Below are 27,023 nucleotides of genomic sequence, written 5' to 3' on the forward strand. Positions count from 1 at the left end.
AAACCTGGATAAGTCTGCTTTCCACCAGACACTGGGATATGAATTCACCTTTCAGCAGGACAATAACCTAAAACACAAGGTCAAATCTACACTGGATTTGCTTACCAAGAAAACAGTGATTGTTCCTGTGGCTGAGTTACAGTTTTGATTTAAATCTGCTTGAAAATCTATGGCAATACTTAAATATGGTTGTCTAGCAATGATCAACAACCAATTTGACAGAGCCTGAAGAATTTTGAAAATAATAAATGGGCAAATATTGTACAATCCAAGAGTGCAAAGTTTTAGCGACTTACCGAGAAAGACACACAGCCGTAATCGCTGTCAAAGGTGATTCTAACATGTATTGACTCGGGTGTGCATACTTACAGTGCATTCGGAAAGAATTCAGACCCCTTCACTTTTTCCACATTTTGTTACGTTACAGCCATATTTTAAAATGGATTAAATAAATGTTTACATCTACACACAATACCCCATAATCACAAAGCGAAAACAGGTTTTTGGAAATATTTGCTAATTTATTAAAAATAAAAAACAGAAATACCTTATTGACATAACTATTCATCCCATTTGCTATGACACTCGAAATTGAGCTCAGGTGCATCCTGTTTCCATTGATCATCCTTGAGATGTTTCTACAACTTCATTGGAGTCCACCTGTGGTAAGTTCAATTGATTGGATATGATTTGGAAAGGCACACATCTATCTATATGAAGTCCCACAGTTGACAGTGCATGTCAGAGCAAAAACCAAGCCATGAGGTCGAAGGAATTGCCCATAGAGCTCCGAGACCGGATTGTGTCGAGGCACAGATCTGGGGAAGGGTACCAAAACATTTCTTCAGCATTGAAGGTCCCCAAGAACACAGTGGCCTCTATCATTATTAAATGGAAAAGTTTGGAACCACCAAGACTGGCCAAAATGAGCAATTGGGGGAGAAGGGCTTTTGTCAGGGAGGTGACCAAGAACCCGATGGTCACTCTGACAGAGCTCCAAAGGTCTTCTGTGAAGATGGGAGAACCTTCCAGAAGGACAACCATCTCTGCAGCACTCCACCAATCAGGCCATTATGGTAGAGTGGCCAGACGGAAGCCACTTCTCAGTAAAAAGGCACATGACAGCCCGCCTTGAGATTGTCAAAATGCACTTAAAGGACTCTCAGACCATGACAAACAAGATTCTCTGGTCTGATGAAACCAAGATTTAATTATGTGGCCTGAATGCTAAGCGTCACGTCTGGAGGAAACCAGGCACCGCTCATCACCTAGCCAATACCATCACTACGGTGAAGCATGGTGGTGGCAGCATCATGCTGTGGGGATGTTTTTCAGCGGCAGGGACTGGGTGACTAGTCAGGATCAAGGGAAAGATGAGCGGAGCAAAGTAGAGAGAGATCCTTGATGAAAACCTGCTCCAGAGTGCTCAGGACCTCAGACTGGGGCGAAGGTTCACCTTCCAACAGGCCATCAACCCTAAACACAGCCAAGACAACGCAGGAGTGGCTTAAGGACAAGTCTCTGAATGTCCTTGAGTGGCCCAGCCAGAGCCCAGACTTGAACTTGATCGAACATCTCTGGAGAGACCTGAAAATAGCTGTGCAGCAACGCTCCCCATCCAACCTGACAGAGCTTCAGAGGCTCTGCAGAGAAGAATGGGAGAAACTCCCCAAATACAGGTGTGCCAAGCTTGTAGCATCATACCCAAGAAGACTCGAGGCTGTAATAGGTACTTCAACAAAGTACTGAGTAAACGGTCTGAATACTTATGTAAATGTGATATTTCAGTTTTTGTCATTATGGGGTATTGTGTGTAGATTGATGAGGACTGTAATTATTTAATCCATTTTAGAATAAGGCTGTAACGTAAAAAAATGTGGAAAACGTCAAGGGGTCTGAATACTTATATATATATATACACACACACTACCAGTCAAAAGTTCGGACACACCTACTCATTCAAGGATTTCTTAATTTTTACTATTTTTTACATTTTAGAATAATAGTGGAGACATCAAAACATATGAATCATGTAGCAACCAAAAAAGTTTTAAACGAATCAAAATATATTTTATATTCAAATTCAAATAGCCACCCTTTGCCTTGATGACAGCTTTGCACACTCTTGGCATTCTCTCAATCAGCTTCATGAGGTAGTCACCTGGAATTAATTTCAATTAACAGGTGTGCCTTGTTAAAAGTTCATTTGTGGAATTTCTTTCCTTCTTAATGCATTTGAGCCAATCAGTTGTGTTGTGACAAGTATTTGGTAAAAGACCAAGTCCATATTATGGCAAGAACAGCTCAAATAAGCAGAGAGAGATGACAGTCCAGCATTACTTTAAGACATGAAGGTCAGTCAATCCAGAAAATGTCAAGACATTTTTAAGTTTCTTCAAGTGCTGTCGCAAAAACCATCAAGCGCTATGATGAAACAGGCTCTCATGAGAACCGCCACAGGAATGGAAGACCCAGATATACCTCTGCTGCAGAGGATACGTTCATTAGAGTTACCAGCCTCAGAAATTGCAGCCCAAATTAATTTTTCACAGAGTTCAACTAACAGACACATCTCAACATCAACTGTTCAGAGGAGACTGTGTGAATCAGGCCTTCATGGTCGAATTGCTGCAAAGAAACCACTACTAAAGGACACCAATAAGAAGAAGAGACTTGCTTGGGCCAAGAAAAACTAGCAATGGATATTAGACCGTGGAAATGTGTCCTTTGGTCTGGAGTCCAAATTGGAGATTTTAGGTTCCAACCGCCGTGTTTTTGTGAGACGCGGCGTGGGTGAACGGATGATCTCTGCATGTGTATTTCCCACCGTAAAGCATGGAGGAGGAGGTGTTATGGTGTGAGGATTCTTTGCTGGTGACACTGTCTGTGACACACTTAACCAGCATGGCTACCACAGCATTCTGCAGCGATACGCCATCACATCAGTTTTGGACTTAGTGGGACTAACATTTGTTTTTCAACAGGACAATAACCCAACACACCTCCAGGCTGTGTAAGGGCTATTTTACCAAGAAGGAGAGTGATTGAGTGCTGCATCAGATGACCTACCCTCCACAATCCCCCGACCTGAACCCAATTGAGATGGTTTGGGATGAGTCAGACCGCAGAGTGAAGGAAAAGCAGCCAACAAGTGCTCAGCATATGTGGGAACTCCTTCAAGACTGTTGGAAAAGCATTCCAGGTGAAGCTGGTAGAGAGATTGCCAAGAGTGTGCAAAGCTGTCATCAAGGCAAAGGATGGCTATTTGAAGAATCTCAAATATAAAATATATTTTGATTAGTTTAACACTTTTTTGGTTACTACATGATTCCATTTGTTTTACGTAGAAAATAGTACTAATAAAGAAAAACCCTGGAATGAGTAGGTGTGTCAACATTTTTGACTGGTACTGTATATATTTTTTGTTCATATTTCTTTTACTATTTTAGTAATTTAGCAGATGCTCTTATCCAGAGTGACTTGCAATTGGTGCATTTATTTTAAGATAGCTAGGTGGTACAACCACATATATATTTGATATGCTGTAATATATGAACACAATACCAAGCAGCCAACCTGCTTGCACCAATATCATGCAATTACTGTAAAATACAAACACAATCTTGCCTCAATTAATTTAATTAATTCATCCAATCATTCATTCATTTGTTCATTCATTACAATTACCGGAAAAAATATTACAGTAAGAGCAATGGTACCGTAAAACTGATTATGGAAAATGATGTACCGTAAATATACAGCATTATACTGGCAGCAGAGTTGCCAGCAAATTACTGTAATTATATAATACAGCTGTGTTGCTGTAATGATTACAGTATGCTCATTAATTTACAGTATAATGCCGTATTGTATAATACCACTGTTTATCTTACTGTAAATCATTTTACAGCATCTCTGCTGCCAGTATAATGCTGTATATTACAGGGAAACGTTTTACAGTGTACAGTAGGCACGTGCTATAGCCCAGAATAATTACTCAACTTGCCCATTGACTAAGAGAGAGGACATATGCCAGTCATTAAGATGTTATGTGTGAAGACATCGTGTAGCACTCCTCTGTGACTTGATCATTCATTCATACTTACTTACAAACACACATCATCAAGTAGTGCATAAGCCTTGCATAGCCTACACATAGCAACCAAACTATTGGTTTGGAAATATTTCAAAATAATGTGACATTTTAGATGCCGGTGTCGGATTACAAATGCATTGTAGGTTAATGACATAGGATTCTGTTTTATTTTAAGGGAAGTGTCTTGCTAGTTGCTACACTACGAGACATCTTAAAGCAGTAAGAGTGAAAAGCGTGATTCCGCATGCATGTCGATATATTTCTGGGATGCATGATAGGAAATCAAGCTATAGGTTCACAGAGAACAGCTGATCTTATGGTAAGTGTTCATGCAAGTCACATGCTTCCACACTTTCATGACATACTCTCGTGAAGTATTAATAACTTACATGCTCATATGGGTAAACCTCTAGCTTGACAAAGAGTGTGGTAGAAAGTATTACATTTACATTTACATTTTAGTCATTTAGCAGACGCTCTTATCCAGAGCGACTTACAGTTAGTTAGTGCATACATTCTTTTTTTAATTTTTTTTCATACCCCCTGTGGGAATCGAACCCACAACCCTGGCGTTGCAAACGCCATGCTCTATCAACTGAGCTATAGTATACAGTACTTAGAGAGGTTATCATTATTTGCTATTTTACTCATGGTCCAAACCTCAAGGCCATGATAAGAATTGACATAATGACTGATGCGTGTATAAAATTGTATCCTGTGAAATTACAGTGAAGATTGGCAGCAAAAATGCCGTAGGAGTTACCAAGCAGAATTTGTGAAACGTAAACGAACAAGTAGTCCCAGCTAGGGCTGTGGCAGTCACGAAATTTCATCAGCCAGTGATTGTCAAGCAAATAACTGTCGGTCTCACGGTAATTGACCGTTAATTAACATAAACACATTTAGCATCTCCTGACTTCCACACATAGCCTACAAGCCATTTTTAAAAGTATAATTAATCCATGTAATATAGCCTACACATTCACAATAAATCCATTATTTATTTTAGACAGGTCTAAAGAAGCATGATATGAAGAAAATGTAGTCTATTTCAGAAGAAAAGAATAGCATACTCAGAGTTGTCCTTATTTTCGGTCCTGACGTGGCTACGCCAAATGGCTGTGGACTACACTAGTTAATTTAGCAGACAAGATTTGCTTATAATTCCGTGGTATTATTTTATATTATTTTATAGTATGAAGAATACAATTGAACAAAGCTGAATAAAATATAAATATTTTCTCCAAACAATTTGAGGGAGTGTGCACTTGGCTATTCTGTTTTGAGCGGTTAACAAAGAAATAGTTACTCCTACAGTGGGAAAAAAAAGTATATAGTCAGCAACCAATTGTGCAAGTTCTCCCACTTAAAAAGATGAGAGAGGCCTGTAATTTTCATCATAGGTACACGTCAACTATGACAGACAAAATGAGGAAAAAAAATCCAGAAAATCACAGGATTTTTAATGAATTTATTTGCAAATTATGGTGGAAAATAAGTATTTGGTCAATAACAAAAGTTTCTCAATACTTTGTTATATACCCTTTGTTGGCAATAACACAGGTCAAACGTTTTCTGTAAGTCTTCACAAGGTTTTCACACACTGTTGCTGGTATTTTGGCCCATTCCTCCATGCAGATCTCCTCTAGAGCAGTGATGTTTTGGGGCTGTCGCTGGGCAACACAGACTTTCAACTCCCTCCAAAGATTTTCTATGGGGTTGAGATCTGGAGACTGGCTAGGCCACTCCAGGACCTTGAAATGCTTCTTACGAAGCTACTCCTTCGTTGCCCGGGTGGTGTGTTTGGGATCATTGTCATGCTGAAAGACCCTGCCACGTTTCATCTTGAATGCCCTTGCTGATGGAAGGAGGTTTTCACTCAAAATCTCACGATACATGGACCCATTCATTCTTTCCTTTACACGGATCAGTCGTCCTGGTCCCTTTGCAGAAAAACAGCCCCAAAGCATTATGTTTCCACCCCCATTCTTCACAGTAGGTATGATGTTCTTTGGATGCAACTCAGCATTCTTTGTCCTTCAAACACGACGAGTTGAGTTTTGACCAAAAGGTTATATTTTGGTTTCATCTGACCATATGACATTCTCCCAATCCTCTTCTGGATCATCCAAATGCACTCTAGCAAACTTCAGACGGGCCTGGACATGTACTGGCTTAAGCAGGGGGACACGTCTGGCACTGCAGGATTTGAGTCCCTGGCGGCGTAGTGTGTTACTGATGGTAGGCTTTGTTACTTTGGTCCCAGCTCTCTGCAGGTCATTCACTAGGTCCATCCCGTGTGGTTCTGGGATTTTTGCTCACCGTTCTTGTGATCATTTTGACCCCACGGGGTGAGATCTTGCGTGGAGCCCCAGATCGAGGGAGATTATCAGTGGTCTTGTATGTCTTCCATTTCCTAAAAATTGCTCCCACAGTTGATTTCTTCAAACCAAGCTGCTTACCTATTGCAGATTCAGTCTTCCCGGCCTGGTGCAGGTCTACAATTTTGTTTCTGGTGTCCTTTGACAGCTCTTTGGTCTTGGCCATAGTGGAGTTTGGAGTGTGACTGTTTGAGGTTGTGGACAGGTGTCTTTTATACTGATAACAAGTTCAAACAGGTGCCATTAATACAGGTAACGAGTGGAGAACAGATGATCCTCTTAAAGAAGAAGTTACAAGTCTGTGAGAGCCAGAAATCTTGCTTGTTTGTAGGTGACCAAATACTTATTTTCCACCATAATTTGCAAATAAATTCATAAAAAATCCTACAATGTGATTTTCTGTATTTTTTCTTCTCATTTTGTCTGTCATAGTTGACGTGTACATATGATGAAAATTACAGGCCTCTCTCATCTTTTTAAGTGGGAAAACTTGCACAATTGGTGGCTGACTAAATACTTTTTTTCCCCACTGTATATGCTTAATTTAAAGTTATTAATGTAACTTTAGTTGTTCTACAAATGTTGGGCTATATGTTTTGATTTTTAATACATTGTAAGGCTGCATGATGAGACTAACGATTATTTGAAAGAAGTCGCTTGAAAGGCATAAACTCTGCTTAGTTTTTTGCGCAGGCTGTACACACTACAACAGTCTCTTATTCACAATTTGACAAGCACTTGATAATGCATCGAATTTCACGGCAGTATCCCCTTTGTGGCCATAATGCAACCTAAAAAAATCTGTGCCTTTTGCGGCCCGAAGTGCTGCATTGTGCCCTTATCCCTGAGTGTGCTGCGCAATCCGAAGCGTCTCTCACTCACACGGCTCTCCGTCACGTGATCGGGTCTTTCTCACAGGCTACAAGTGAAGACAGACACATCGGGGCTGCAACTGCGCACGTCCTTATCCAATTCCGAGGTGCATATTGAAGATATTGGAAGAACTGTCCACATTTACTTTCGTAAGCCAACAAGATGAGTAGGCCTAACGAACAGCAAAAGCACTAGCCTATGTCAATCTACTATCCCCCATAGTATAAACGTTGTGCGAAAAATATTCTGTGTGAGAAAAAAATATTCCAATCATAGTCTGGGACAGTTGTGGGATGTGATAGATCCCAAATTAATACAACTACAAAAAACGTTTTTATGCAATGTGGCTGACGCAACAGATCAGAACGTTTAGCTTAAAATGTTGATAAAATATTAGGCTATTTCTTCATATTATAAGCACAGCAATGCGCACATGGTAGTAGGCTATAAACTCGAATATTCCATTAGCAGAAAACACCATTATCAAAAGTGACCGCAAATGCAATTATGCATGTAACGCTTCTATTATAAAAGGTGAATTTTTATGGGGAGAATTATCTTCCCCAAACTTCAAGCTCACGCGCTGCTTATATATGCCAGTTAGGCTCTACACCCGTTGTAAAGCAAACTCACGCGCTGCTTATATATGCCAGTTAGGCTCTACACCCGTTGTAAAGCGGATGAATGTGCTTAATTTTAAGAAGTTATTTGGCCACTTTAGTTGTGAAACAAACCTTATTAAAACATATAGGCCTATGGGCTAGGCTACATGAGGTGTGTGACTATGATTCGAACAAGTTGCAAAAAAAGGCATTGTTATATATATACATTGTGATAATTGTGATAATATATAATTCACAATTGAGGCTCTGTCGCAGCCGGCCGCGACCGGGAGACTCATGGGTGGCCCACAATTGGCCCAGCGTCGTCCAGGGTAGGGGAGGGAATGGCCGGCAGGGATGTAGCTCAGTTGATAGAGCATGGCGTTTGCAACGCCAGGGTTGTGGGTTCGATTCCCACGGGGGGCCAGTATTTTTAAAAAATTTATTCACTAACTGTAAGTCGCTCTGGATAAGAGCGTCTGCTAAATGACTAAAATGTAAAATGTAAATAGGCAAATATTGTCACCCATCAGACTATTCTTGATTTAATCTTGTCTTTACCTAACTAAATAATATATGTGTGACATTTGGTTTGATTTAGATTTAGAATTGACCATTATCATGCACCTGTACCAAAACAGGGGCAGTGGGAAAAAATACATGTCATCTATGCACTTAAATAGCGAATGTAGGAAGCTTTTCCCCGTGGTTTATTTTCATGCAAGCCAGGTAGGCTATACACCTGTTGTAAATGTAAGCAATGTGCTAAATATTAGGAAAGTTGAGAAATAAATATAGTAGGCCTAGCCTATAGAAAGCTGATGGGATCCTCATATTTTTATTAGAGGCCATCACTCTGTTTTCTCCTGCAATTGCATAGCCTTCATTAAGTGTTTGTGATTAGATTTTCGAACACATTTGCATCGATGTCAGAGTGATTAGAGGGACAATAGAGTGCTGAGTACCAGGCAGTTAGCAAGTTTGGTAGGCTACTAATGACCAGCAGCAGCAGCAGAGCTTGGAGAAGCCTAACTACCGTGACTAAACGGTCATGTGGAATTTGACTGCCTTCATGAATCGTGACCGCAGGTGTGGCGGTAATACGGTCACCGCAACAGCCATAGTCCCAGCACACGTATGGGGACAATCTGAACCTGTATTTTACAGTAAATGACAGGTGTTTAACATTCCTTGGCATGACATAAGCCACTAACATCTGTAGTTGTGGTTTCTAGAGAGATACTGAACACGGATGTGTGGGGAAGTTTGAGGAGGTTTTGCCAAGTGGATGTGTGGAGATGTGCATTTGAAATGCTAATGTTATATACAGTTGAAGTCGGAAGTTTACATACACTTAGGTTGGAGTCATTAAAACTCTTTTTTCAACCACTCCACAAATTTCTTGTTAACAAACTATAGTTTTGGCAAGTCGGTTAGGACATCTACTTTCTGCATGACACAAGTAATCTTCCAACAATTGTTTACAGACAGATTATTTCACATATAATTCACTGTATCACAATTCCAGTGGGCCAAAAGTTTAAATACACTAAGGTGACTGTGCCTTTAAACGGCTTGGAAAATTCCAGAAAATGATGTCATGGCTTTAGAAGCTTCTGATAGGCTAATTGACATCACTTGAGTCAATTGGAGGTGTACCTGTGGATGTATTTCAAGGCCTACGTTCAAACTCAGTGCCTCTTTGCTTGACATCATGGGAAAATCAAAAGAAATCAGCCTCAGAAAACCACATTCTAGACCTCCACAAGTCTGGTTCATCCTTGGGAGCAATTTCCAAATGCCTGAAGGTACCACGTTCATCTGTACAAACAATAGTACGCAAGTATAAACACCATGGGACCACACAGCCATCATACCGCTCAGGAAGGAGACGCGTTCCGTCTCCTAGAGATGAACGTATTTTGGTGCGAAAAGTGCAAATCAATCCCAAAACAACAGCAAAGGACCTTGTGAAGATGCTGGAGGAAACAGGTTCAAAGGTATCTATATCCACAGTAAAACGAGTCCTATATCGACATAACCTGAAAGGCCGCTCAGCAAGGAAGAAGCCACTGCTCCAAAACCGCCATAGAAAAGCCAGACTACGGTTTGCAACTGCACATGGGGACAAAGATCGTACTTTTTTGAGAAATGTCCTCTGGTCTGATGAAACAAAAATTGTATTGTTTGGCCATAATGACCATCGTTATGTTTGGAGGAAAAAGGGGGTTGCTTGCAAGCCGAAGAACACCATCCCAAGTGAAGCACGGGGTGGCAGCATCATGCTGTGGGGGTGCTTTGCTGCAGGAGGGACTGGTGCACTTCACAAAATAGATGACATCATGAAGGAAAATTATGTGGATATATTGAAGCAACATCTCAAGACATCAGTCAGGAAGTTAAAGCTTGGTCGCAAATGGGTCTTCCAAATGGACAATGACCCCAAGCATACTTCCAAAATTGTGGCAAAATGGCTTAAGGACAACAAAGTCAAGGTATTGGAGTGGCCATCACAAAGCCCTGACCTCAATCCTATAGAAAATGTGTGGGCAGAACTGAAAAAGCGTATGCGAGCAAGGAGGCCTACAAACCTGACTCAGCTACACCAGCTCTGTCAGGAGGAATGGGCCAAAATTCACCCAACTTATTGTGGGAAGCTTGTGGAAGGCTACACGAAACGTTTGACCCAAGTTAAACAATTTAAAGGCAATGCTACCAAATACTAATTGAGTGTATGTAAACTTCTGACCCACTGAGAATGTGATGAAATAAATAAAAGCTGAAATAGATCATTCTCTCTACTATTATTCTGACATTTCACATTCTTACAATAAAGTGGTGATCCTAACTGACCTAAGACAGGGAATTTCTTACTAGGATTAAATGTCAGGAATTGTGAAAAACAGAGTTTACATGTATTTGGCTAAGGTGTATGTAAACTTCCGACTTCAACTGTACATATTCATCACAGATATTGCATATCATGTCATGAATGACTGTGATCGACTTAGAGTGTGGATGGAAGAGCAAATAAAACCTCAACCAATGACTCCAGAGATCCCCACCCTTGAGTTTGAGGGGACCAAAAATTACACTTCTAGGCCACAGCCAAGGCGGGACCAGGAACCGGCCAACATAATCATTACAATTACAACTCAACATATCCTCCTACAATATGGGTTCCAACTTTATCAGAACTCTTCACATATTCAGCATACTGGAAAAAACAACAACATTACAGTTATTCCAAAATGATAGGAAATAAATGGTAACTACTGTCATAATCATTTCACATTTTAGTCATTTAGCAGACGCTCTTATCCAGAGCGACATAAAGTAGTGAGTGAATACATTTCTCATACTTTTTCATACTGGTCCTGCGTAGGAATCGAACCTACAACCCTGGCATTGCAAGTATCATGCTCAAGTTGTTGAACGATATCTGATGTACAACACACAACAGTCAATCACAACTTGTAGATGTTGTCATCCTGTTGATGACCTTGCTCTCTGTGATGCTGTTATAAACTGTCTATTACAGTAATCTTATAGCAAGGCCCAATTATGATAACAGAGGAGAGATAGAGGTTTTGTAACGCAGTGCACTATAACCGACACATCCCAGTCCCACATCCCACAATCCATATATGGAACATGGGCAATTCCATTCCCACACAGTTTATCATTATGATTACAAGGAAACGTTGTTGTGTGTTTTTTTGGCAAGCCAACCTCCTCCCACAGCTTTCACTACAGGGAAAGTGAAAGGCCAGGCATAACTCATCAACTTGGTTGCGCCAGTGTGACTAATGCATTGTAAAATGCAAACTCGGGTTAATACTTCAATGTGTCATGTTTCCACACCCTCATAAACAGATGTAGCCTATGCACATGCACACAAGTGCATACAAGGTCTCTCTGCCTCCTCTCTCTCCATTTTACTTTCTCTCACCCCAACAGGCCTCTTAGCAACAGAAGACTTCTTAAGCATCTAATTTCAAGGACACAAGACAGACAAAATAAAATGTGTTACAACATTCTTGAGCCTCTTAACTTTATCACCCCAACTGTAATTACCCAGCTGCTCACAAACAGATCTATAGTAGCAATAAGCTCAGATGCACCCTCCAATCTTAGCTTTAGTAGAACACACACCAGGGTGGTTTGCAATTGTCAGTCAATCCGTATGGTCTGCAATATTTGCCAAATGAGCCAAGTAGGAGCATACTACCAGGGGTTGAAACATAAACAGTGTGGATTGTATCAGCACTGTTGGGTATACAGGGAAGTTAAAAATGAACTGTACATGTTCTATGAGATTTAATCAATTTTGATATAAGCCAGACACTTTAACAATTCCTGACAATACTATGCAAGTCAATCTTTTAATGAATGAAACCAAAAATCTTCCCAGTGTCCTCCCTAGTGTTATTGTCTGTAACACAGACAACATTTGATGGAATAGTAAACAGTTCACAGCCAATTCCTACTGGCTAATTTGACCTCTCTCTAGACTCATTCTCCTCAGAGATGGACAATGAATGCATATCCACTCCCTCTCATCTAATCTCTCCCTCTCATCCTCCCCTACCATCCATCCGACGTCCAACCGCATACCTGACGGGACTGCAAAGGCTGCAGGATTATATTTTATAGCTGTAATATAATTGTGTTTCTAAGGCAACCATTTAATTATTCTTGAGGCAGATGGCAATCTGAATCTTTTCAGCAAAAAATGTCAGCACGGAAGTGGATCTTGACATTCATATAACAACCCTGGGCAACCATGGGCGTGTTCTGTATGTGTTCTCGTGTATGAACCTAGTGAACAGAAAGAGCAGTGATACCTTTACTCTCAAGATAATAACAACAAGTGATTCATTCAACAACACATTTATTTAACCTATTCTGTGTTGTCAAAATGGTGCTGATAAAGAAAAGGAGATGAAGAGAGAAAGCCCTTAAAAAATACATATGACATACTCATGCATGGATTTAGCCAATGGCTCAGCCTTACTAAATGTGGCCACTGGTTACTTGAGTCAAGAAGAGGAAGTACATAAGCCTAGTACATAGGTGCTAAACCATTTTGAGTAAATTTAAACCAATAGAAACTCAAGATTCTAATAAACTGAACTAGTAATTCTGCTAAACTATTTCAATCAGCCCTTCTTTCCTCTTTCTTGTAAGAGTAGACACAGTATATTGAATGCTGAGGAGATACCAAACCGGTTGGTAAATGATTTGTCCAAGCAAAAGCATAAACAGTAATGTTGTTACTCCATGGGAATAGTACGTATTTGTAAAGGTCCAAGTTACACACAAAATACACATACAGCATAAACTATGCCATTTGTTTGAAATGTCTCAGTCTTTAACTGAATTGCAATCAAGCAAAAGCCAAACCTGCAAAACACTGTTATTGAAGTGATTACCAACCACCCAGACTGTGACTCAGGACATGGAAAAAAAGTAATCATGAAATGAATCATCTCCATTTGAGCAACAAGTATCTAATCCCATCCCACATATCTCCAGGCCTGGAAAGAAAGTCACAGCCAATATATTATTCATAGACTTCTGGATGAAGTGTCTGTATATCAGTCTAAAATATTCTAGCTTTATTTTAGAATTTTGTTCAGGGATAGAACTGAAGGACATTACAGCACTGATATTGTGAATGAATAACATCTATAATTCATGTATGAGAATACTGATTCATTTGAATGCTAGGCCTATGTCACATATTGGACCAATTACTGCCAAATGTGACCTCAGAGTCTATTTGCTGTTATACAGGCTAATAAGGTTTATTCACATTACACAGAGCAATTACTTGTTGCACATTGTATATTATTTAAATGATGTGCCTTTGTTAAGAGGATCTGATTTTAGAAAGGTTTGTAAACAAATTACCTCACACATTCAATCAATCAATCCATCCAGTCCCTCAGAAACCTGTCTGACAGGCTAAATGCAGGCTGCTGTTATGCACATGATAGGAGAGTCAACATTACCTCAATGAAGAGCACACATAAACTTATTTATACAACGGGTGGGTATTATCCTGGATGCTGATTGGTTAAAACCACATTCCAGCCAGTGTCTATTCCACAAGTTACCACCGGCTAAAGCTATGAAGTTGAAATGCTTATTTACTCTGTTGCATCTCACTGCGGAATCCACTGTCTCATCAGCCCAGCAAGACAATGTATAAAGTTGATCTCCACTGTAAAAAGCATCTAGCCATTATCTCTAATTTCTTTTAGACTAGCCATTGGTTTTCAATAGTGGAGATTTGTATAAACCTTGTTGTCTGTCTCTCTGACATTGGCAACATGCGACATTGTTTCAATATTGAAATTCGATCTCCAGCTGTCCCATAGCAAAGAACATGTAGGGGTCGGGAGTCGGGACAAGACAAACAGGCAGGCAGCTTTTCTCAGCCAGTCGAAATAATGAATCAGCATCATTTTTATGGATATATACAAAGAAATGTCAATAGAAAACAGGTAAAACGAAACGAAGTGCAGCTAGTTTGCAGTCTTTCCAGCTTCGGCTTGACGTGATTGTGTTAGCTGTGTTGTTGGCTAGCTCCTCTGAAGAACAGTGTCCCGACAAGAGAGCACATGTTCTATGCCAGATGAAATATCGCATCATTAGCTAATTGTTATGGATGTCTCCAAATAAATGTCACTAGAAAAAAGCTTAAACAAATCCAAATGCAGCTACTTTCCTGTTATTCGGGCTGCACTGTTTGACTTGACTGTAAGTTAGCCGTAGTTGGCTAACTAGCACGCAAGGGATAAAAACGTTGCCAGCCAGCATGGCAATAGAACATTTGACTGGGTCGCGTCCATCGATACAGAACAAAAAGACTTAACGACTGGGTCGTGTCTTTGGCAACCGAACCGATAGAACGAACGACCAGCCGGCTAGGGTAGCAACCCTAGATTTGTGTCTGGGATATATCTGGTGGAAGGATGAAATAGTATGAATAAATTCAAAAAAATTACGTGTTTAATGAAAATATGTCAATCATTATTTGAAGATGTTGGTAACCCGTTAAAATGCCTTCGAAGCCGGTGTTTGGAGGATATATTGGCACGGTTTGCCGGCCCTCAACGAAACCCATGCCAATAGATCCTCCAAACACCGGGTTCTCTGGCATTATCACTTAAGCAGAGTGGAGCACAAGTTATTGACGAACTATTTACACAATTACATATGTACTTATGTATTGAGAGTAATCATTTGTATAATACTTATTTGACAATAACATATCTACTGCACCCCTAACAATTACAGTATTGAGCAATTTCTTATTGAGCAATTTCTTAGACGCACAGCTAGAATTTCTACTTTTAAAAGATGCACATGTCTCATACAGCATCTATCATTGAAGGTGGTCAAGGGTGAACCACAGTTGTGACATTAGGCAGCCTGCTGCTGTATTGGGTAGCCTACTAATAAATATCCATCAACGTGTTCTCTGCGCCTCGCCCCTCCACGACTCCGTATAGACCGGGTGGGCTAACCTCAACACTGTCCTTACTGACAGTGTGAGATACTGCTGGTGAATATGAGCTACTGAAGGTTCAGAAATGTGCCCTTTAAACAGGTTTAGATCCAGAGTTATCAAACGTTATCAATGAATGCATTTGTGAACATTCTTGGTGGTCGCAAGGGGCACGGGTTTGTTCCACGTACTGTAGTGTAGACGTCGCAAACGTCATATCATGCCAATTTAATAAACTGCGGTACGCAAAATATCGATTGATTCATGTTTCATTCAAAGCTAGCACACAATATGCCTGCTACATGGACAATATGAGAATATATGTTTTGACATCTGTCATATATAAATGCGGTAGACTTATTCACAGTGCTCGTCGACACGGATATAATTGTAAAACATGATTGGTTGGGTAGGCTATATCGGATAGGTCTAAATTAGAGAGCTATCTCAGTAATAAAATGTAAACTGTTTTTTTGTTCACTAGGCTCAGGCTGGCATATGAATAAAGGTGGCATCATCAAAGCAGAGACGTTCTTACCGTAGAGATGTAGGAAATGTGATCTCGCAGCGTCTTGAGGAATGATATGGTTTATTGGCTGAGAAAAAAGCTCCGTGTTTTTATTAGCTGGTGTTAATGAGAAGTGGATACGAAAATGAAGACTATCTTCCCATGCCGCAAAACTCTTAGGAGTGGATTCATCTTGCTGCCCGGTCGAGAAAGCCGTAGTATAAAAGTCGCTATGAGCGAAGTAGGCCTGGTCTGTCCCACCGGGCGCATAGGCTACATTAATCTGCATCAGGCAGGTAGGAGTGAGCATCACAGCAGAGCAGCGCATCATCCACATTCCTGAATTGGTAATGACGATAGCTGCTGGACGTTCCATGATAATCATTTTCTCTATGATTTTGTGTTTTTCCTGTGAACACGCCTATGCATTGACATTAAAGTGACATCTCACAAGCAGGCTACCAGCATACGTGTATAGGTCTAATATATATAATAAGCAGGCATGAGGCACATAGCCCATAGAGTGAAGCGAATGTAAGTCAGATGATTACCCTGGTAGCCTAAATATGTCGTTTTTGTTTTATGTTTAGGCCTTTCTAAGATTTTTTGCCTACAATGACTAATTCCTTAACATAGGCTACAAACGTAATTATTAGCCTACATCATTTTATTTCAAGGTTAATTAATGTTGTTAATCTTGTTCGCGTACAATAACTATTATAGGCTATCAACAGAGCCATATGCTGGTAAGAATGAGCAAACATAGCATACAACACACACACACACACACACACACACACACACACACACACATACAATGGATAAGCTACAGTGTCTCGGGGCCAAGGGAGGTGATACTGTAGGTCGGCAGCACAGGATGCAAGATGATTTCCAATAGGTGCCGGATTTATTCAATAACGGGTTAGGGAGCTATCATTGGCGACAGCATGCATGTGCTCAAATCCAAGGAGAAAATAAGAATAAAAGGAGCTAAATACATTGGCCCAAACTTGACATGGCTAACGTAGCAACTCACAGCAGCACACACATTTACGTTCGCCTCCTTCTCGTCCCAAAGGCTGAAACCAACCGATTCAAATACCCTCTGTGTCAGGAAGTCCGCTCTAGTGGAATATAGACCTACTATTGCCATATGTAAACAGGTTGCGTCAGGTAAGTAGATTTTTAGGGTAGTGTTAATTTCGTCAACAAAAATAGCACAGTTGGGACCAAGTCACTATTATTCGAGTAACAAGCAAGTCTCAAGTCACAAGGTGCAAGTCTCAAGTCACAAGGTCCAAGTCTCAAGGCAAGTCCCAAGTAGAACTGGTCGAGTCAAATTCAAGTCCTTCGTTTAAAGAGCAAGTCGAGTTTAAAAATAATAATAATCTATAAAGGCAATGACTTGTTCAACTACAAATCTGTGTCTATTTATTGAGGCTACCAATCAGCCCTCTTCATTATTTTGTCTACAACATATTTTGATTATGTTAATTTCAACAACAAATTCCAAATGCAAGCTTCATAAGTAAATTATCAATTTCAAGCTATTTTGACATACCAAAAGATGCTAGTAGTTGTTACTTGTGCGCGTGTTCTGGCACGCACACGTGCACAATCGTGCGCAAATAAATGGTGATGCATTTTTAAAACGCAAGATACAGAAAACGTGTTTTACTCCTGCATTTTGGTTGAAAAGTAATTAATATTAGCATTAGCAAAAAACGAATTTTCAGTGCCAATTGACAAGAAAATAATCTATAACTGACTAAATAGACCCAAAAAAAACTATAACTAATCAAAAATGATTTTTCATTTCAGTTGACTAAAATCAGATGAGAGAAAATTATAGCTGTGACTAAAATCTGACTACTAAATGGACTGGACAATAGTTTTTTGAGATATTGAGTACTTTTCGTTGATAAACACAATTAATATTAGCAGCACAGATAGGCAGCTCAGTTCGGTTCAGCAGTGGGAAGAACACGACACACCCGGCCCACACAGCCTAGCTTACATCAGCTGGGGAGCAAGCGATGAGTGTGGGCACACAGACGGACAGTAGAGGTCTTCATGGATCCACCTGTACCCAAATACCCGAGACACGATCCGGGACCTGAGCGGGTCTGGGTCCAGAATAAAAAAAAAAGTAACTGGTCTGGGTCAGATCTGATATGATTGTCACGGGTATGTGTCATTTTAACTGACAAGTCCGGAAGGGCCCATACAGATCCGAATGCGACTGCAGCAGTAGAGAGAGAGAGACATTTGATCATTTATGCTGCTGCTCTTGCTTTTCATGAGAGTGGAGGGTGGTGCGTGTAGCTTGTTGTTGTTGGCTAATCATAAGTCACCAAAGCCGCAATAGGCTACTGTCATAGAACCTCCGTGTGTGGTAAAAGTTAGGAGAAATCTGCCTCCCGAGTAGCGCAGCGGTCTAAGGCACTGATCAGTGCTAGAGGCGTCACTACAGATCCGGGTTTGATCCTGGGCTGTTTCGCAGCCGGCCGCGACTGGGAGATCCATAAGGCGGCGTACAATTAGCCCAGAACGTCCGGGTTAGGGGAGGGTTTGGCCGGCTGGGATGTCCTTGTCCCATCGCACTCTAGCTTCGGTCGCCAGCTGTACGGTGTTTCCTCCGACACATTGGTTTCGGCTGGCTTCCGGGTTACGTGGGCAGTGCGGCTTGGCAGGGTCGTGTTTTGGAGGACGCATGGCTCTCAATCAATCAATTTCAATCAATTTTATTTTATATAGCCCTTCTTACATCAGCTAATATCTCGAAGTGCTGTACAGAAACCCAGCCTAAAACCCCAAACAGCTAGTAATGCAGGTGTAGAAGCACGGTGGCTAGGAAAAACTCCCTAGAAAGGCGAAAACCTAGGAAGAAACCTAGAGAGGAACCAGGCTATGAGGGGTGGCCAGTCCTCTTCTGGCTGTGCCGGGTGAAGATTATAACAGAACCATGCCAAGATGTTCAAAAATGTTCATAAGTGACAAGCATGGTCAAATAATAATCAGGAATAAATCTCAGTTGGCTTTTCATAGCCGATCATTAAGAGTTGAAAACAGCAGGTCTGGGACAGGTAGGGGTTCCATAACCGCAGGCAGAACAGTTGAAACTGGAATAGCAGCAAGGCCAGGCGGACTGGGGACAGCAAGGGAGTCACCACGGCCGGTAGTCCCGACGTATGGTCCTAGGGCTCAGGTCTCTCAGTTGGCTTTTCATAGCCGATCATTAAGAGTTGAAAACAGCAGGTCTGGGACAGGTAGGGGTTTCGTAACCGCAGGCAGAACAGTTGAAACTGGAATAGCAGCAAGGCCAGGCGGACTGGGGACAGCAAGGTGTCATCATGCCCGGTAGTCCTGACGTATGGTCCTAGGGCTCAGGTTCTCAGAGAGAAAGAGAGAACGAGAGAATTAGAGAGAGCATACTTAAATTCACACAGGACACTGGATAAGACAGGAGAAGTACTCCAGGTATAACCAACTAACCCCAGCCCCCCGACACATAAACTACTGCAGCATAAATACTGGAGGCTGAGACAGGAGCGGTCCGGAGACACTGTGGCCCCATCCGAAGAAACCCCCGGACAGGGCCAAACAGGAAGGATATAACCCCACCCACTCTGCCAAAGCACAGCCCCCGCACCACTAGAGGGATATCCTCAACCACCAACTTACAATCCTGAGACAAGGCCGAGTATAGCCCACAGAGGTCTCCACCACAGCACAAACCAAGGGGGGGCGCCAACCCAGACAGGAAGATCACGTCAGTAACTCAACCCACTCAAGTGACGCACCCCCTCCCAGGGACGGCATGAAAGAGCACCAGCAAGCCAGTGACTCAGCCCCTGCAACAGGGTTAGAGGCAGAGAACCCCAGTGGAGAGGGGAACCGGCCTGGCAGAGACAGCAAGGGCTGTTCGTTGCTCCAGAGCCTTTCCGTTCACCTTCACACTCCTGGGCCAGACTACACTCAATCATATGACCTACTGAAGAGATAAGTCTTCAGTAAAGACTTAAAGGTTGAGACCGAGTCTGCGTCTCTCACATGGGTAGGCAGACTGTTCCATAAAAATGGAGATCTATAGGAGAAAGCCCTGCCTCCCGCTGTTTGCTTAGAAATTCTAGGGACAATTAGGAGGCCTGCGTCTTGTGACCGTAGCGTACGTATTGGTATGTACGGCAGGACCAACTCGGAAAGATAGGTAGGAGCAAGCCCATGTAACGCTTTATAGGTTAACAGTAAAACCTTGAAATCAGCCCTTGCCTTAACAGGAAGCCAGTGTAGGGAAGCTAGCACTGGAGTAATATGATAAAATTTCTTGGTTCTAGTCAGGATTCTAGCAGCCGTATTTAGCACTAACTGAAGTTTATTTAGTGCTTTATCCGGGTAGCCGGAAAATAGATCATTGCAGTAGTCTAACCTAGAAGTAACAAATGCATGGATTAATTTTTCTGCATCATTTTTGGACAGAAAATTTCTGATTTTTGCAATGTTACGTAGATGGAAAAAAGCTGTCCTTGAAACAGTCTTGATATGTTCGTCAAAAGAGAGATCAGGGTCAAGAGTAACGCCGAGGTCCTTCACAGTTTTATTTGAGACGACTTTACAACCATCAAGATGAATTGTCAGATTTAACAGAAGATCTCTTTGTTTCTTGGGACCTAGAACAAGCATCTCTGTTTTGTCCGAGTTTAAAAGTAAAAAGTTTTCAGCCATCCACTTCCTTATGTCTGAAACACAGGCTTCTAGCGAGGGCAATTTTGGGGGCTTCACCATGTTTCATTGAAATGTACAGCTGTGTGTCATCCGCATAGCAGTGAAAGTTAACATTATGTTTTCGAATAACATCCCCAAGAGGTAAAATATATAGTGAAAACAATAGTGGTCCTAAAACGGAACCTTGAGGAACACCGAAATGTACAGTTGATTTGTCGGAGGACAGACCATTCACAGAGACAAACTGATATCTTTCCGACAGGTAAGATCTAAACCAGGCCAGAACTTGTCCGTGTAGACCAATTTGGGTTTCCAGTCTCTCCAAAAGAATGTGGTGATCGATGGTGTCAAAGGCAGCACTAAGGTCTAGTAGCACGAGGACAGATGCAGAGCCTCGGTCTGACGCCATTAAAAGGTCATTTACCACCTTCACAAGTGCAGTCTCAGTGCTATGATGGGGTCTAAAACCAGACTGAAGCATTTCGTATACATTGTTTGTCTTCAGAAAGGCAGTGAGGTTGCTGCGCAACAGCTTTTTCTAAAATTTTTGAGAGGAATGGAAGATTCGATATAGGCCGATAGTTTTTTATATTTTCCGGGTCAAGGTTTGGCTTTTTCAAGAGAGGCTTTATCACTGCCACTTTTAGTGAGTTTGGTACACATCCGGTGGATAGAGAGCTGTTTATTATGTTCAACATAGGAGGGCCAAGCACAGGAAGCAGCTCCTTCAGCAGTTTAGTAGGAATAGGATCCAGTATGCAGCTTGAAGGTTTAGAGGCCATGATTATTTTCATCATTGTGTCAAGAGATATAGTACTAAAACACTTAAGTGTCTCTCCCGATCCCAGGCCCTCGCAGAGCTGTGCAGATCCAGGACAGCTAAGCCCTGGAGGAATACGCAGATTCAAAGAGGAGTCCGTAATTTGCTTTCTAATGGTCATGATCTTTTCCTCAAAGAAGTTCATGAATTTATTACTGCTGAAGTGAAAGCCATCCTCTCTTGGGGAATGCTGCTTTTAGTTAGCTTTGCAACAGTATCAAAAAGAAATTTTGGATTATTCTTATTTTCCTCGATTAAGTTGGAAAAGTAGGATGATCGAGCAGCAGTGAGGGCTCTTCGGTACTGCACGGTACTGTCTTTCCAAGCTAGTCGGAAGACTTCCAGTTTGGTGTGGCGCCATTTCCGTTCCAATTTCCTGGAAGCTTGCTTCAAAGCTCGGGTATTTTCTGTATACCAGGGAGCTAGTTTCTTATGACAAATGTTTTTCGTTTTTAGGGGTGCAACTGCATCTAGGGTATTGCGCAAGGTTAAATTGAGTTCCTCAGTTAAGTGGTTAACTGATTTTTGTCCTCTGACGTCCTTGGGTAGGCAGAAGGAGTCTGGAAGGGCATCAAGGAATTTTTGTGTTGTCTGAGAATTTATAGCCACGACTTTTGATGCTCCTTGGTTGGGGTCTGAGCAGATTATTTGTTGCGATTGCAAACGTAATAAAATGGTGGTCCGATAGTCCAGGATTTTGTGGAAAAACATTAAGATCTACAACATTTATTCCATGGGACAAAACTAGGTCCAGAGTATGACTGTGGCAGTGAGTAGGTCCAGAGACATGTTGGACAAAACCCACTGAGTCGATGATGGCTCCGAAATACTTTTGGAGTGGGTCTGTGGACTTCTCCATGTGAATATTAAAATCACCAAAAATTAGAATATGATCTGCTATGACTACAAGGTCTGATAGGAATTCAGGAAACTCAGAGAGGAACGCTGTATATGGCCCAGGAGGCCTGTAAACAGTAGCTATAAAAAGTGATTGAGTAGGCTGCATAGATTTCATGACTAGAAGCTCAAAAGATGAAAACGCCATTTTTTTTTTTGTAAATTGAAATTTGCTATCGTAAATGTTAGCAACACCTCCGCCCTTGCGGGATGCACGGGGAATATGGTCACTAGTGTAACCAGGAGGTGAGGCCTCATTTAACACAGCAAATTCATCAGGCTTAAGCCATGTTTCAGTCAGGCCAATCACATCAAGCTTATGATCAGTGATTAGTTCATTGACTATGACTGCCTTTGAAGTGAGGGATCTAACATTAAGTAACCCTATTTTGAGATGTGAGGTATCACGATCTCTTTCAATAATGGCAGGAATGGAGGAGGTCTTTATCCTAATAAGATTGCTAGGGTGAACACCGCCATGTTTAGTTTTGCCCAACCTAGGTCGAGGCACAGACACAGTCTCAATGGGTATGGCTGAGCTGACTACACTGACTATGCTATTGGCAGACTCCACTAAGCTGGCAGGTTGGCTAACAGCCTGCTGCCTGGCCTGCACCCTATTTCACTGTGGGGCTAGAGGAGTTAGAGCCCTATCTATGTTGGTAGATAAGAGGAGAGCACCCCTCCAGCTAGGATGGAGTCCGTCACTCCTCAGCAGGTCAGGCTTGGTCCTGTTTGTGGGTGAGTCCCAGAAAGAGGGCCAATTATCCACAAATGTTATCTTTTGGGAGGGGCAGAAAACAGTTTTCAACCAGCGATTGAGTGCTGAGACTCTGCTGTAGAGCTCGTCACTTCCCCTAACTGGGAGGGGGGCCAGAGACAATTACTCGATGCCGACACATCTTTCTAGCTAATTTACACACTGAAGCTATGTTGCACTTGGTGACCTCTGACTGTTTCATCCTAACATCGTTGGTGCCGACGTGGATAACAATATCTCTATACTCTCTACACTCGCCAGTTTTAGCTTTAGCCAGCACCATCTTTAGATTAGCCTTAACGTCGGTAGCCCTGCCCCCTGGTAAACAGTGTATGATCGCTGGGTGATTCGTTTTAAGTCTAATACTGCGGGTAATGGAGTCGCCAATGACTAGGGTTTTCAATTTGTCAGAGCTAATGGTGGGAGCCTTCGGCGTCTCAGACCCCGTAACGGGAGGAGTAGAGACAAGAGAAGACTCAGACTCAGACTCCGACTCGCTACATAATGGGGAAAACCGGTTGAAGGTTTCTGTCGGCTGAATGAGCGACACCGGTTGAGCATTCCAACAGTATTTCCCTCCAGAAGCCATGAGAAAGTTGTCCGGCTGCGGGGACTGTGCGGGGGGATTTATACTTGTAACGATCCCGGCAGTCTGAGTCGGGTCCTGTCTGTGGACTAGTTTTTCTGCTCGTGATCTCCAGTTTCCCGAGGGTTCTGGAACGCTCCGGGGAGCTCTCTTGATTTCCGCACCTGCATCCCATCAGCAATCTGCACACCTGGTCCTGATCATCACCCTTCTTAGGCTCTGGCCTAACATCCATTCCCTGCCGGATCGTTAGCCATGAACAGTAGGTTTACCAGAGTATCAGTCGTAGAGCTTCTAGCGTTAGTTTTGTTGTTTTGCACCTTGTTGATTTATTGTTTACTTACCTCCGTTTTGTTCCATCTGCAGTCACTCGTCCGGAACCTTCATCCAACCTCTGCCTGGTGGTCGGCGGCTGCCGAGCCATGATTGAATCAACCACTGCACCCCCAACAACTAATCAACGCCGCCCGCTCTGTTCCCTGGATTATTCAGCATCACTCTTGAACTTGTAAATAAACACTCACCTTCGTTTCAACTTACCTTGTCCTGGTCTGCTTCTGGGTTCTGGCTTTGTAACTCGTGACAGAACGATCCGGCCAGTAATGAACCCAGCGGACCTGGACTCTGTTCGCCATGCCATTACCCATCAGGAGAAGATGTTGGGCCATCATAGCACGGAGCTACAGGAGATCGCGTTGGCAGTTCGAACCTTTCTACCGGTCTGACGGAGGTCCAGAACCAGCGCGAGTTTCCGGTGGAGGATCCACTACCGGTTTCACCCATCTCGCCTGCCGCGTCTGGAGCGGTGTCCTTCCGTGAGCCCAAGGTTCCGGCGCCGGATAGATATGAGGGGGAGCTGGGAAGATGCCGTTCTTTCCTTATGCAGTGTGGGTTAGTGTTCGATCTACAGCCCTACTCTTATGCCACAGACAAGGCTAGGATAGCCTTCGTGATTGAGTTGCTGCGTGGTCGAGCGCTGGAGTGGGCTTCAGCCGTTTGGGAACGACAAGACCCCTGCATGGCTTCATACCCGGGGTTCACGGCCGAGCTGAGGAAGCTTTTCGACCATTCCGTCCGAGGGAGGGACGCAGCTAGGCGCCTGTTTTCGCTTCACCAAGGAACTCGCAGCGTGGCCGACTTCGTGATCGAGTTCAAGACGTTGGCTGTGGAGAGTGGGTGGAATGAGGAGTCTCTGCAAGCGGCCTTCTACCAGGGTCTGTCGGAGCAGCTCAAGGATGAGTTGATCTCCTATCCGGAGCCTAGTGACCTGGACAGCTTGGTAGCCTTGTCTATTCGGGTGGATAATCGAGTCCGAGAGCGAAGGAGGGAGAAGCAATGGGGTCCGTCCAATCGATCAGCTTCTCAGGTTCCAGTCGGGTCGGGGATTGGACCAGAATACGTCGATCATCGTCCACCACACAGGATTAGTGGAGAGGTCCTGTCTCCCGATTCGGAACCAATGCAAGTAGGGCGGCACGGGATAACCAAGGAGGAACGCCAACTCAGACGTAGGGACTAACTGTTGCCTCTACTGTGGTGGTTCGGGACATTACCTCGCCACCTGTTCCCGGCGGTCGTCAAACTGCGCGGCTCGCTAAAGTTGGGAGGACTTTTAGCGAGCCAGTTTCGACCTCTCAATACCTCTGTCAGACCCCGTTTCCCGGCTACCCTTGTGAACAGGAATCAGAGCTTAGCGATTAACGCTTTTATCGATTCAGGTGCCGATGGAAGCTTTCTTGATGCCGAGTTGGTGGAACAGCTGGGGCTTTCCAAGGAGCAATTGCCGGAAGCCATTGAAGCGACCACTCTGAACGGCAGTAGGCTGGCACGTATCACGATGAGGACTGAACCGGTTAAGATGCTGTTGTCGGGGAATCATTCGGAGATGATTTCATTCTTCATTCTGCCGTCTTCCCATGTTCCTCTGGTCCTTGGATACCCCTGGCTGAAGGAACACAATCCCACGTTCGATTGGGTGACGGGCAAGGTAACGAGTTGGAGCCTTGATTGTCATGCTAACTGTCTCAAGACTGCCTGTCCCCATTCGGTTCCCAGTCAGGTGATTGAGGCTAAACCCCCAGATTTGTCCCTGGTTCCCGAGACATATCACGATTTGGGGGAAGTGTTCAGTAAGCAGAAGGCTCTGTCACTCCCTCCCCACCGACCATATGATTGTGCCATCAACCTGTTCCCTGGAGCTGTCTACCCCAAGGGAAGGTTATACAGTATCTCCCGCCCTGAACGTGAGGCTTTGGAGACCTACATCAAGGAGTCCCTAGCTGCTGGTCTCGTTCGTCCCTCGTCATCACCCCTGGGGGCAGGATTCTTCTTTGTGGGTAAGAAGGATGGCTCTCTTCGACCGTGTATTGATTATCGGGGGTTGAATGACATCACGGTCAAGAACAAGTATCCCCTGCCCTTGATGAGTTCTGCCTTCGACTCCTTACAGGGTGCTACGGTGTTCACCAAGCTAGACCTACGCAATGCGTATCACATGGTCCGGATCAGAGAGGGAGACGAGTGGTTGACGGGTTTCAATACACCGATGGGTCACTTCGAGTATCAGGTGATGCCGTTTGGACTGACCAATGCTCCAGCGGTATTCCAGAGTATGGTGAACGACGTCCTGAGAGACATGATCGGTCTCTTTGTGTTTGTTTATCTGGATGACATTCTGATCTTCTCGAAGGAACCTTCCGACCACGTCCAGCATGTCCGGCAGGTTCTGCAGCGATTGTTGGAGAATCGCCTGTTCGTGAAGGCCGAGAAGTGCGAGTTTCACGCCCACACGACATCCTTTCTCGGGTACATCATCTCCAGGGGAGAGATTAGGATGGACCAGGAGAAGGTTAGAGCGGTTCTGGAATGGGCCCAGCCCGGTACGAGATTGCAGCTCCAGAGATTTTTGGGGTTTGCGAATTTCTACCGCAGATTCATCCGGGGATTACAGCCGTGTGGCCGCTCCGTTAACTGCCTTGACTTCCAGTATCAGGAGCTTCAAGTGGAATCCGGAGGCGGATCGAGCGTTTCTGGATTTGAAGAGGCGATTCACCAACGCACCGATTCTCTCTCAACCGGACACGGCCCGTCAGTTCGTCGTTGAAGTGGGACGCGTCTGATGTGGGAGTTGGCGCCATCCTGTCGCAGCGATGCTCCACGGACAGTAAACTCCATCCCTGCGCCTACTACCTCGTCGCCTTTCGCCTGCGGAGAGGAATTACGATGTGGGTAACCGGGAGCTTCTCGCGGTGAAACT

At 43.2% G+C, this 27,023-nt stretch overlaps 1 protein-coding gene across 1 annotated transcript in view; it reads right to left on the minus strand.

Annotated features, from left to right (window-relative positions):
- LOC121571109 (receptor-type tyrosine-protein phosphatase epsilon-like) overlaps nt 1–16,267 on the minus strand; it is a 93,932-nt gene extending 77,665 nt beyond the window's left edge. Inside the window, exon 1 of the mRNA XM_041882412.2 lies at nt 16,010–16,267. The gene's annotated coding sequence lies outside the window, so the exon portion shown is untranslated. The remainder of the gene's footprint in view (nt 1–16,009) is intronic.
- Nucleotides 16,268–27,023: the final 10,756 nt, after the last annotated feature.

Source organism: Coregonus clupeaformis, chromosome 1 (genome assembly GCF_020615455.1).
Source record: "Coregonus clupeaformis isolate EN_2021a chromosome 1, ASM2061545v1, whole genome shotgun sequence".
NCBI lineage: Eukaryota > Metazoa > Chordata > Actinopteri > Salmoniformes > Salmonidae > Coregonus > Coregonus clupeaformis.